The sequence below is a fragment of the Phocoena phocoena genome, chromosome 9, assembly GCF_963924675.1.
Source record: "Phocoena phocoena chromosome 9, mPhoPho1.1, whole genome shotgun sequence".
Taxonomy (NCBI): domain Eukaryota; kingdom Metazoa; phylum Chordata; class Mammalia; order Artiodactyla; family Phocoenidae; genus Phocoena; species Phocoena phocoena.
The window spans coordinates 36094947-36108337 of NC_089227.1; positions in this window are offsets into that span (position 1 = coordinate 36094947).

Below are 13391 nucleotides of genomic sequence, written 5' to 3' on the forward strand. Positions count from 1 at the left end.
CAATGGGAGAGGCCACAGCGGTGAGAGGCCCACGTACCACAGAAAAAACCCCAAAACAAACAAAAAATTAAAAAAAACTAAAAAATGGGACTTAATTAAAGTTAAAAGCTTTTGCACAGTAAAGGAAACCATAAACAAGACAACCCCAAAATGGGAGAAATTATTTGCAAATGAAACAACAGACAAAGGGTTAATCTCCAAAATATACAAACAGCTCATGGAGCTCAATATCAAACAATCCACTTATGGAATGGGCAGAAGACCTAAATAGACATTTCACCAAGGAAGACATACAGATGGTCAAGAGGCACACGAAAATATGCTCAGCATCACTAATTATTAGAGAAATTCAAATCAGAACTACAGTGAGGTATCACCTCACGCCAGTCAGAATGGCCATTATCAAAAAAGCTAGAAGCAATAAATACTGGAAATGGTGTGGTGAAAAGGGAACCCTCCTGCATTGGTGGGAATGTAAATTGATACAGCCACTATGGAGAACAGTATGGAGGTTCCTTAAAAAACTAAAAATAGAATTACCATATGACCCAGCAATCCCAGTACTGGGCACATACCCTGAGAAAACCATAATTCAAAAAGATACATGCACCCCAGTTTTCATTGCAGCACCGTTTACAATAGCCAGGACATGGAACCAACCTAAATGTCCATCGACAGATGAATAGGTAAAGAAAATGAGGCACATATATACAATGGAATATTACTCAGCCATAAGAAGAAATGAAATTGAACTATTTGTAGTGAGGTGGATGGACCTAGAGTCTGTCATACAGAGTGAAGTCAGAAAGAGAAATACAAATACCATATGGTAATACATATATATGGAACCAAAAAAAAAAAAAAGGTCCTGATGAATCTAGTTGCAGGGTAGGAATAAAGATGCAGACAAAGAGAACGGACTTGAGGACACAGGGTGGGAGGGGAACCTGGGGCGAAGTAACATCTACATATATACACTACCAAATGTAAAATAGTTAGCTAGTGGGAAGAAGTAGCATAGCACAGGGAGATCAGCTCAGTGCTGTGCGATGACCTAGAGGGATGGGATAGGGAGGATGCAAGGGAGGCTCAAGAGGGAGTGTATATGGGGACATATGTATGCATATGGCTGATTCACTTCAGTGTACAACAGAAACTAACACAGTATTGTGAAGCAATTATACTCTAATAAAGATCTTTTAAAATTAAAAAAAAAAAGTCTTAGCTCAGCTCCTAGAATCGGTGAACAGAGATGTAGGATCCTTGTGTATCCTTTTTCTGTAGCTTGTAGAAACGTATGTACTCTGCTCCTTGGACTGCTGACGTCTACAAAGTGAGGGAATGTCCCAGAGGGATATTTCCTTTCCCTATGGAAGCAATGACTTAGCACCAAGATGGCACTCAGTTTTTGGTGAATAAATGAATCAATACTTGTTACTGCTTTTCCCTCTCCACCCCAAACCCATAAGTAATCTTGGAAAAGTCTGGAGAAAATTTATTTCTACTTCTTTCCATTCTACTATTCTGAACTGGAAAGACATAAAGGAAAATGGATCATGGATAATTTCAAGCCCAATTCCTGGAAGAAAAAAATAAAAGAGAAATTACTACCTAAGAATTTTTGTGATCAAATAAATTTTCATTATTTCACCATTACCTCCTTCCTGGAGAAAATTAGCATGGCTAGTAACCCTCATTTATTATTTTTTTCATTTAGTATGCTCTAGTAGGATGATAAATGATATGTTATTTTCATTTTCATTTTTTCATATGTGATAATAGATGCTTTGAAAAGTTAAGTAACTGGCCACACAAAGAAGTCACTGGTTCAAAGATGGGGCTGGTATAATGGGTTTGAAGAAGAGCCTGGATACGGAGAGGCAGGTGCTGAATCAGTGGAATGTGAGAAGTTGTTGGCCCTGAGTGAGGAGACAAGCCTGAGAGAAAGAGGGCTGACTCACCAGGAAGTAGAACGAGCACAAAATGTCAACTTTCTCTCACAGATAAAGGAAAACTCACAGTCATATCCCTGACATGACGAAAACAAAGCCTGGACACTTTGGCAAAAACATAACATGTCCAGAGTATGACTTTTCTAGAAAAGTCTTTGATTAAGATTTAAATATGAAAAAAAAAACCATGTTTAAAATGGGGGTACCTATTGGGATAGAAAGCATTTTCAGGCAAGATAAGGGTTGACTTTAGATCCCTTGTCACATGTTTAGGAGTACAGAGAGAAATATTTTAGGAGCTTTTATTTCAAAACAAAGGTAAATGAGAGAGAACTGTGTGAAAATGATAATATAAAATTAATTTTAGCAGCACAGTGTCACTGCTATCATTTAAACTAAAAAACAGCAGTTTCAGTATTGCTACCACAGGCTTAATTCATTGCCACTCAGGTTGGGACAGAGTTGCTGAAGACACGAGAGAAAGGGAAGAGCTAAATGTGAAAATCTTCAGGAGGGACATGGGAACCCATTAAAATTCACTGATTCAAGCGGTCCATTAAAACATTTTCCAGTCTGGTTATTGAAGCTGTGGAAAAATGGAGAACTCACATTTCTCACTCTCAGATGTGGAGTTTAAATTACAAGAAGAATGAGAGGAAGGAAAACCGTGACTCAATTATGGCTAATCTGAATTTATTGGTATTTCTCCATTTAAGAAAAGGCAGAGGGGAAACAAAAGGATGGGGCTGAGATAAAACTGCAATTAATCTATATACCACAAGAGGAGGGGAAAAAGGCTTTCTTCAATGAAGCTCATAAGCTCTTTTTTAAAAAATTATTTTATTTTAAAAATTTTAATTAATTTTTATTGGAGTATACTTGCTTTACAATGTTGTGTTAGTTTTTGCTGTACAGCAAAGTGAATCAGCTATACGTATACATATATCCCCTCTTTTTTGTATTTCCTTACCATTTAGGTCTCCAGAGAGCATTGAGTAGAGTTCCCTGTGCTATATGGTAGGTTCTCATTAGTTATCTGTTTTATACCTAGTAGTGTATATATGTCAACCCCAATCTCCCAGTTCTTTATACTATGCCCTGCTCTCTGTCCCCTCTATCTTATCCTATAAGGCATGTTTGGTTTGACGAGGAAGAGAAAGTCTTCTGAGAACATGGAAACCAAAGTCACTACTCCCAAGAGAGGAGGGCTAAATAAAAGAATTTAAGATATCAACATGGACACCTGAGAGAGTGCATGATGTGGGCACCTAGCAGAGTGCTTGGTGTAGCATCGGGGCTCAATGTATGGTAATATTGATGGAGGACAAGGAGGAACCAAGAGTCAGGCTTAGCCTGGGTGGTTAAACCGTTGGCCAAGTAGAAAAATTTTTCTTTTCCTTTGAATGAAGTTTTTAGGGTTCTGTATGTGTTGTCATTTCAAAGAAATGGAGGGAAGCATACACAATTGAGGTCATGCCAGAGATAGGGTTTTTGGAGGAATGGAAAAGAAATACACCTTCAAGATCTGAGGGTTGGAGGCACAGTCTTCAAACCCCGCCCCCCCTGCAATAGAGTGCTTTCTTATTCCATCAGTCATCATGCATGAAGGACAAAGCATTTCAAAAAGTAGGGGCTTCAAAGGTTTAGGATATATATTTTCTTTACAGCTGCTAGTTTTGTCATTTATTTCTGTTAAACGTGTAAAGCTGGCTCTGTGTTAAGTGCTTGCCAGGGAGAAAGTGATGAGGAAGTGGTTCCTCATCTTTTTTCAGCCGCTGCAGATCACAAGGGGCTATTCATCAACATTACAATCTGAGTTTTCACATCATTTTGTAAAAAGTTTCACTTTTTTCTCATGACATACTGAAAGGATTTGGGGGCACACATCATGACCTTGAACATTTTTTGAAAGAAAAAAATAGACATTTGAAATTAAGGAAAACCTTAAGTATTTAGAGGTAGCTGATTTTGATCAGATTGTTGCCTGGAGAATTTCTACTAAATAGCATAGCTGTAGAAAGAGGCAGTCAAGCGTGAAACCTCAGGTAACACTGACTAGAAGATCAAATAAAAGTTGTTTGTTTTTCAAAGTATCACATTACTTAAGGTATCTTAATATGTCTGATCCATACCTAAGTCCGTCTTACCAAAGTTGTGACTAAAAAATTAGCTAAATATCTTCACTCTACATTTTGAACATTTCTAGGGTAAAATTTTGGTCCCTTTCCTTTATATCTTGGTAGAAAATTATTGGTAGAAAATTTTTATTTCAAAATATACCTGTAAGTATTTCAGGGTTTCTGATTGTAAAAAGTAAGGCATTATTTTCACCTTTGCAAAAGAAAAATATAAATAATCATCGAACTCATTTTGCAAACTACACAACAGTATAAAAAAGAAACATAATCACCATCCAAAGATAGCAATTTTGTATATTTCCTACAGGGCTGCCTTTGGAACTGGAGAAGAATGATATGTTTCTGGTTGTTGTTTTTTTTGCGGTATGCGGGCCTCTCACTGTTGTGGCCTCTCCCGTTGCAGAGCACAGGCTCCGGACGTGCAGGCTCAGCGGCCATGGCTCACAGGCCCAGCTGCTCCGCGGCTTGTGGGATCTTCCTGGACCGGGGCATGAACCCGTGTCCCCTGCATCGGCAGGCTGACTCTCAACCACTGCGCCACAAGGGAAGCCCGAGAATGATATGTTTTGATAGGACTTTTGTTTAGGCTGCCAAGATCAGGACTATTGCCTTTAAGAGGATTGTTAGAAAATCCACGGCAATGGATCTACAGTGTAAGCCTGTATTTCCCAAGCAAAGGAAAACAATGATTCTCTCCACCCTTATAAAGTAATAACACCGTGTCTAGAAAATAAACTGCTCAAAAGATGTTTGTGAACAATTGCTTAAAAATATGTGCCTTGGGAAGGAAGGAAGGAATGAAAGAAGGAAGGGAGGGAGGATGGAAGGGAGGGAGGGAGGGAATCCTCCTCGGCTGTGTGGCTGACAGGGTCTTGGTGCTCAGGCTGGGTGTCAGGCCTGAGCCTCTGAGGTGGGAGAGCAGAGTTCAGGACATTGGACCACTAGAGACCTCCTGGCTACATGTAATATCAAATCAATGAGAGCTCTCCCAGAGAGCTCCATCTCAATGCTAAGGCCCACCTCCACTGAACGACCAGCAAGCTCCAGTGCTGGACACCCCATGCCAAACAACTAACAAGACAGGAACACAATCCTACCCATTAGCAGAGGCTGCCTAAAATCATAATAATCTAACAGACCCCAAAACACACCACCGGATGTGATCCTGCCCACCAGAAAGACAAGATCCAGCCACACCCACCAGAACATAGGCACCAATCCCCTCCACCGGGAAGCCTACACAACCCACTGAACCAACCTTACCCACGGGGGCAGACGCCAAAAACAATGGGAAATACGAACCTGCAGCCTGCGAAAAAGAGACCACAAACCAGTAAGTTAAGCAAAATGAGAAAACAGAGAAATTTGCAACAGAGGCAGGAGCAAGGTAAAAACCCACCAGACCAAACAAATGCAGAGGAAATAGGCAATCTACCTGAAAAAGAATTCAGAGGAATGATAGTAAAGATGATCCAAAATCTTGGAAATAGAATGGAGAAAATACAAGAAATGTTTAACAAGGATCTAGAAGAACTAAAGGGCGAACAAACAATGATGAACAACACAATAAATGAAATTAAAAATTCTCTAGAAGGAATCAATAACAGAATAACTGAGGCAGAAGAACGGATAAGGGACCTGGAAGATAAAATAGTGGAAATAACTACCACAGAGCAGAATAAAGCAAAAAGAATGACAAGAATTGAGGACAGTCTCAGAGACTTCTGGGACAACATTAAACACACCAACATTCGAATTATAGGGGTCCCAGAAGAAGAAGAGAGAAAGAAAGGGACTGAGAAAATATTTGAAGACATTATAGTTGAAAACTTCCCTAATATGGGAAAGGAAATAGTGAATCAAGTCCAGGAAGCGCAGAGCATCCCATACAGGATAAATCCAAGGAGAAACATGCCAAGACACATATTAATCAAACTATCAAAAATTAAACACGAAGAAAAAATATTAAAAGCAGCAAGGGAAAAACAACAAATAACATACAAGGGAATCCCCATAAGGTTAACAGCTGATCTTTCAGTAGAAACTCTGCAAGCCAGAAGGGAGTGGCAGGACATCTTTAAAGTGATGAAAGGGAAAAACCTACAACCAAGATTAATCTACCCAGCGAGGATCTCATTCAGATTCAGTGGAGAAATTACAACCTTTACAGACCAGCAAAAGTTAAGAGAATTCAGCACCACCAAACCAGCTTTACAACAAATGCTGAAGGAACTTCTCTAGGCAGGAAACACAAGAGAAGGAAAAGACCTACAATAACAAACCCAAAACAGTTAAGAAAATGTCAGTAGGAACATAGATATTGATAATTACCTTAAATGTAAATGGATTAAATGCTCCAACCAAAAGACATAGACTGACTGAATAGATACAAAAACAAGACCCATATATATGCTGCCTACAAGAGACACACCTCAGACCTAGGGACACATACAGACTGAAAGTGAGAGGATGGAAAAAGATATTCCATGCAAATGGAAATCAAAAGAAAGCTGGAGTAGCAATTCTCATATCAGACAATATAGACTTTAAAATAAAGACTATTACAAGAGACAAAGAAGGGCGTTACATGATGATCAAGGGATCAATCCAAGAGGAAGATATAACAATTGTAAATATTTATTCACCCAACATAGGAGCACCTCAATATGTAAGGCAAATGCTAACAGCCATAAAATGGGAAATTGACAGTAACACAATAGTAGTAAGGGACTTTTTAACACCCCACTTTCACCAATGGACAGATCACCTGAAATGAAAATAAATAAGGAAACGCAAGCTTTAAATGGTACATTAAACAAGATGGACTTAATTGATATTTATAGGACATTCCAGCCAAAAAGAACAGAATACACTTTCTTCTCAAGTGCTTCTGCAGCATTCTTCAAAATAGATCATATCTTGGGTCACAAATCGAGCCTTGGTAAATGTAAGAAAATGGAAGTCATATCAAGTATCATTTCTGACCACAGTGCTCTAAGAGTAGATATCATACAGGAGAAAAACTGTAAAAAATACAAACAAATGGAGGCTAAACCATACACTACTAAATAACCAAGAGATCACTGAAGAAGTCAAAGAAGAAATCAAGAAATACCTAGAAACAAATGACAATGAAAACATGACAACCCAAAGCCTATGGGATGCAGCCAAAGCAGTTCTAAAAGGGAAGTTTATAGCAATACAGTTCTACCTTAAGAAACAAGAAACACCTCAAATAAACAACCTAACCTTATACCTAAAGCAATTAGAGAAAGAAGAACAAAAATAACCCAAAGTTAGAAGAAGGAAAGAAATCATAAAGATCAGATCAGAAATAAATGAAAAAGAAATGAAGGAAATGATAGCAAAGATCAATAAAACTAAAAGCTGGTTCTTTGAGAAGATAAACAAGATTGATAATCCACTAACCAGACTCATCAAGAAAAAAAGGGAGAAGACTCAAATCAACAGAATTAGAAATGAAAAAGGAGAAGTAGCAACTGACACAGCAGAAATACAAAGGATCATGGGAGATTACTGTAAGCAACTATATACCAATAAAATAGACAATCTGGAATAAATGTGCAAATTCTTAGAAAAGCACAACCTTCTGAGACTGAACCAGGAAGAAATAGAAAATATAAACAGACCAATCACAAGTACTGAAATTGAAACTGTGATTAAAAATCTTCCAACAAACAAAAGCCCAGGACCAGATGACTTCACAGGCAAATTCTATCAAATGTTTAGAGAAGAGCTAATACCTACCCCTCTCAAACTCTTCCAAGATATAGCAGAGGGAGAAACACTCCCAAAGTCATTCTACAAGGCCACCATCACCCTCATACCAAAACCAGACAAAGATGTCACAAAAAATGAAAACTACAGACCAATATCACTGATGAACATGGATGCAGAAATCCTCAACAAAATACTAGCAACCAGAATCCAACAGCACATTAAAAGGATCATACACCACAATCAACTGGGTTTTATCCCAGGAATGCAAGGAATCTTCAATATATGCAAATCAATCAATGTGATACACCTTATTAACAAATTGAAGGATAAAAACCATATGATAATCTCAATAGATGCAGAAAAAGCTTTTCATAAAATTCAACAGCATTTATGATAAAAACTCTCCAGAAAGTAGACATAGAGGGAATTTACCTCAGCATAATAAAGGCCATATATGACAAACCCACAGCCAACATCATTCTCAATGGTGAAAAACTGAAACTATTTTCCACTGAAGTGAGGAACAAGACAAGGTTTCTTACTCTCACCAATATTATTCAACATAGTTTTGGAAGTTTTAGCCACAGCAATCAGAGAAGAAAGAGAAATAAAAGGAATCCAAATAGGAAAGAAGTAAAGCTGTCACTGTTTGCAGATGACATGATTCTATACATAGAGAATCCTAAAGATGCTACCAGAAAACTACTAGAACTAATCAATGAGTTTGGTGAAGTAGCAGGATACAACATTAATGCACAGAAATCTCTTGCATTCCTATATACTAATGATGAAATATCTGAAAGAGAAATTAAGGAAACACTCCCATTTACCACTGCAACAAAAAGAATAAAATACCTAGGAATGAACCTACCTAAGGAGACAAAAGACCCATATGCAGAAAACTATAAGACACTGATGAAAGAAATTAAAGATGATACAAACAAATGGAGAGCTATACCATGTTCTTAGATTGGAAGAATCAACATTGTGAAAATGACTATACTACCCAAAGCAATCTACAGATTCAATGCAATCCCTATCAAACTACCAATGGCATTTTTCACAGAACTAGAAGAAAAATTTTCACAATTTGTATGGAAACACAAAAGAATCAGGCTCCTGAACCTCAGACTATAGTACAAAGCTACAGTAATTAAGACAGTATGGTGCTGGCACAAAAGCAGATATATCGATCAATGGAACACATATAAAGCCAAGAAATGAAACCACGCAACTATGGTCAACTAATCTATGACAAAGGAGGTAAGGATATACAATGGAGAAAAGACAGTCTCTTCAATAAGTGGTGCTGGGAAAACTGGACAGCTACATATAAAAACATGAAATTAGAACACTCCCTAACACCATACACAAAAATAAACTCAAAATGGATTAAAGGGGTTTCCCTGGTGGCGCAGTGGTTGAGAATCTGCCTGCTAATGCAGGGGACATGGGTTCGAGCCCTGGTCTGGGAGGATCCCACATGCTGCAGAGCCACTAGGCCTGTGAGCCACAACTACTGAGCCTGCACGTCTGGAGCCTGTGCTCCGCAACAAGAGAGGCCACGATAGTGAGAGGCCTGTGCACTGTGATGAAGAGTGGCCCCCGCTTGCCACAACTAGAGAAGCCCTCTCACAGAAACGAAGACCCAACACAGCAAAAATAAATTAATTAATTAATAAACTCCTACCCCCAACATCTTAAATAGAAATGGATTAAAGACATAAATGTAAGACCACACACTATAAAACTCTTAGAGGAAAACTTAGGCAGAACACTCTATGACAAATCACAGCAAGATCCTTTTTGACCTACCTCCTAGAGAAATGGAAATAAAAACAATAACAAATGGGACGTAATGAAACTTAAAAGCTTTTGCACAACAAAGGAAACCATAAAGAAGATAAAAAGACACTGCTCAGAATGGGAGAAAATATTTGCAAATGAAACGACTGACAAAGGATTAAATCTCCAAAATATACAAGCAGCTCATGCAGCTCAATATCAAAAAAACAACCGAATCCAAAAATGGGCAGAAGACCTAAATAGACATTTTTCCAAAGAAGATATACAGAATGCCAACAAACACATGAAAGGATGATCAACATCACTAATCATTAGAGAAATGCAAATCAAAACTACAATGAGGTATCACCTCACACCGGTCAGAATGGCCACCGTCAAAAGGTCTACAAACAATAAATGCTGGAGAGGGTGTGGAGAAAAGGGAAACTTCTTGCACTGTTGGTGGGAATGTGAATTCATACAGCCACTATGGAGAACAGTATGGAGGTTCCTTAAAAATCTAAAAATAGAACTACCGTATGGCCCAGCAATCCCACTACTGGGCATATACCCTGAGAAAACCATAATTCAGAAAGAGTCATGTAACACAATGTTCACTGCTCACTATTTACAGTAGCTAGGACATGGAAGCAACGTAAGTGTCCATCGACAGACAAATGGATAAAGAAGATTGGCACATATATACAGTGTTATATTACTCAGCCATAAAAAGAAACGAAATTGAACTCTTTGTAGAGAGGTGGGTGGACCAGGGTCTGTCATAGAGAGTGAAGTAAGTCAGAAAGAGAAAAGCAAATACTGTATGCTAACACGTATATATGGAATCTAAAAAAAAAATGGTTATGAAGAACCTAGGGGCAGGACAGGAATAGGGATGCAGACATAGAGAATAGACTTGAGGACAGGGGGAGGGGAAGGGTAAGCTGTGATGAAGTGACCGAGTGGCATTGACATATAAACACTAGCAAATGTAAAATAGATAGCTAGTGGGAAGCAGCCATGTAGCACAGGGAGATCAGCTCAGTGCTTTGTGACCACCTAGAGGGGTAGAATAGGGAGTGTGGGAAGGAGACGCAAGAGGGAGGAGATATGGGGATATATGTAAGTACAGCTGATTCACTTTGTTATACAGCAGAAACTAACACAACATTGTAGAGCAATTATACGCCAATAAAGATGTTTAAAAAAATGTGCCTTTTTAAAGTTACCTACCATATTATTCAATCTGAAATTTCAGCATGATTTTTTTTTCTGGGATTTTTTTTTATTAATAAACTTTATATTTTAAGAGCTGTTTTCATAGAAAAAAAAAGATGAACAACTAACTCTTCACATTATAGGTAATGTACAAAATGACTTCAGATTTTCCAAACTCAATCTGCATGATTTTGCATGTTCATTGTTTGTAGATGACTCCTTGGTGACCGAACGGCAACCTCTCCCCTCCTAATGTGGCCTGGGTTCCCAGACTCCTTAGCCTCATTTTTCTTTAAGGGAAGATGCAGCATGAGACAATTTTCATACTTCAGTCTAAGGATACTCAGGGATTTCAGGTGTGCATTTCCATTTCTAGACATAGTCTGTTAATTACACCCTGTTTTAAAATAAGTTCCTGTCTACCCTTCTTTTCAAAGAATCTTTTAACTCAGGCATTAAGTTGCACAGCCTCGTTTTCAACAGTTCTTTAGATAGGTATTCGTTTTACTAATTCCTTGCTCCACATTATTTCTTGTTTCCATATCCGTCTTCCTTGGATTCATGTTTCATTTGCTAGACTACGTTTACGGTGGCTCTTTGCACGTCTGAAAAGTTTAAATTGTATAGTTTCTGTGTAGTACCTATTAAGGATGCCTCAGAACAGGTGTTTCATAGCTTATGTTGACTGGAAGCATTGAGATTTTTGAAGCCAGACTTTATTTCACTATTAAGATGAAACATTTTTTGTGATCCAAGAACCCCCATTCGTTCAAATGGGCTTCACACAAATAATTACCAGGAATATACATTTACCTTATTTTAATAGATGGAGTATCAGTTATACTTTCTCGCTCTGTTCTATTGTACTGCTGAGTTACAGACAAAGAGAAATAGGAAATTAAACATGGTTCACCTAAAGTCTTAAAAGCTTCTCAAAAAATGCAGGATATGGGAAGCTGTATATTTATCCCTTCTACTCTATTGCCCTTACCCCCATCATAGGTAAATTAGATCATAGTTATCAATATATATATATATAAGATAAGAAGATAGCACATCCTATGCTTGTGAACCAGTATCACTACTGAGATTTGTATGGCCAAAATTACCTTTGCTAGCAGTGTATGGAAAATGAGGTTTGGGTAAGAACAAATGCTAAAGTAAGGAGTGAATAGCAACACTTTTGAAATAAGACTTCCTAAAGTAAGTGCTTTGCATTTATGACTGGAAATTTCCACTCTCCCTGTCCCTCCACCCTACCCTAGTTATCTGTACTCAAAATTCATTGCTAGGGATCCCAACCTGTAGTATGAAGGTATTTAAAGAAACCATATAGACGAGCTCTGGAAATATAGAGTCACATTTAAAAGAAAAATCTCTTATTGGAGTTTGGTGACATTAGAATTTGCTGGCTACGGAAAATGAATACCATGGCCTTTCCCTTCATATCCTGGAGTAACTGTGCCATGCCCACCGGAATTCCTCCTTGAGAACTTGAAATGAGATTTGATTTCAGTCTCCACAATGTACACATGGTGGATCTACAAATGGCTGCTAAGCCTTTTGATGTTCATGAAGAGGAAGGAGCGGGGAGCTGTTTCCTGGAAGCGTATGGGGCACTAGGGAGCATTAAAGAAAGAAACAATGGCAAAGGAAATGTCAGCCTTCTGCATTCATTACGTTCCTGTGAACAATGAATTTCATGAGTTTTGGGTCCTTGAATGGACATGTTACAGGTTCCAATCCTGTTTCCAGCACTGTCTTGGGGACCACACATAACATTTAGATTTATACTTGAAAAAATAATCAACGTTGTACCTCCTTCCCCAAGTCACCTAAAGGGGATACTGGGTTATTTTAATTACAGACAATATGAAAAGCCTTTTGGAACATTTGTAGTTTGAAGATGTATTAAAAGGCATGATTGTGTCAAATCTTACTCTTCCCACCCCTCAGTTCCTCATGTTAATTTTCTCCGTCTTAAGAATAGAGAATACTAGAAAAACGTAAAGAAGAAAATAATAACCCTCTATCTTTATACATTAACTTCTCTGTGACTTTCAATATGTATTCTTATAGTCATATAAATAGGTATGTATTGTTCTGCTCTTAAGGTAAGAATTAAGAGTTTTGTAAGTTATAACAAATGGGATTGATTTAAAAATTTTTAAGCATAGTTATTCAAATAGAAGTCATTTGTGGATTTTATTTCCCACAAAACTTTGTTTCTGCCAAACAACTACCCTAATTTTTATTTTTTCTGACCTCAAGGCTCAGTAATACTTTACAAATTTTTTAATGGATTATGTACGACTCACATTTCACATGTTTTATCCAGTGCATATCATCCAAACCCTTAGATTGCTCCAGAGTTGCAGAAAGAGAAATCATGGTGATCTGGACACCTTACTCAGAAATTTATCCGTGAACTGTTCAACTGACAAAGTCCCAATCAGAGTCTAATCTGCTCTTAAGCTTATTACCTCAGGGCTTTCAGTGCTGAATATGGTTGAACAGCAAGTAATAAACTAGCAGATATCTACCACCTATAATTTCC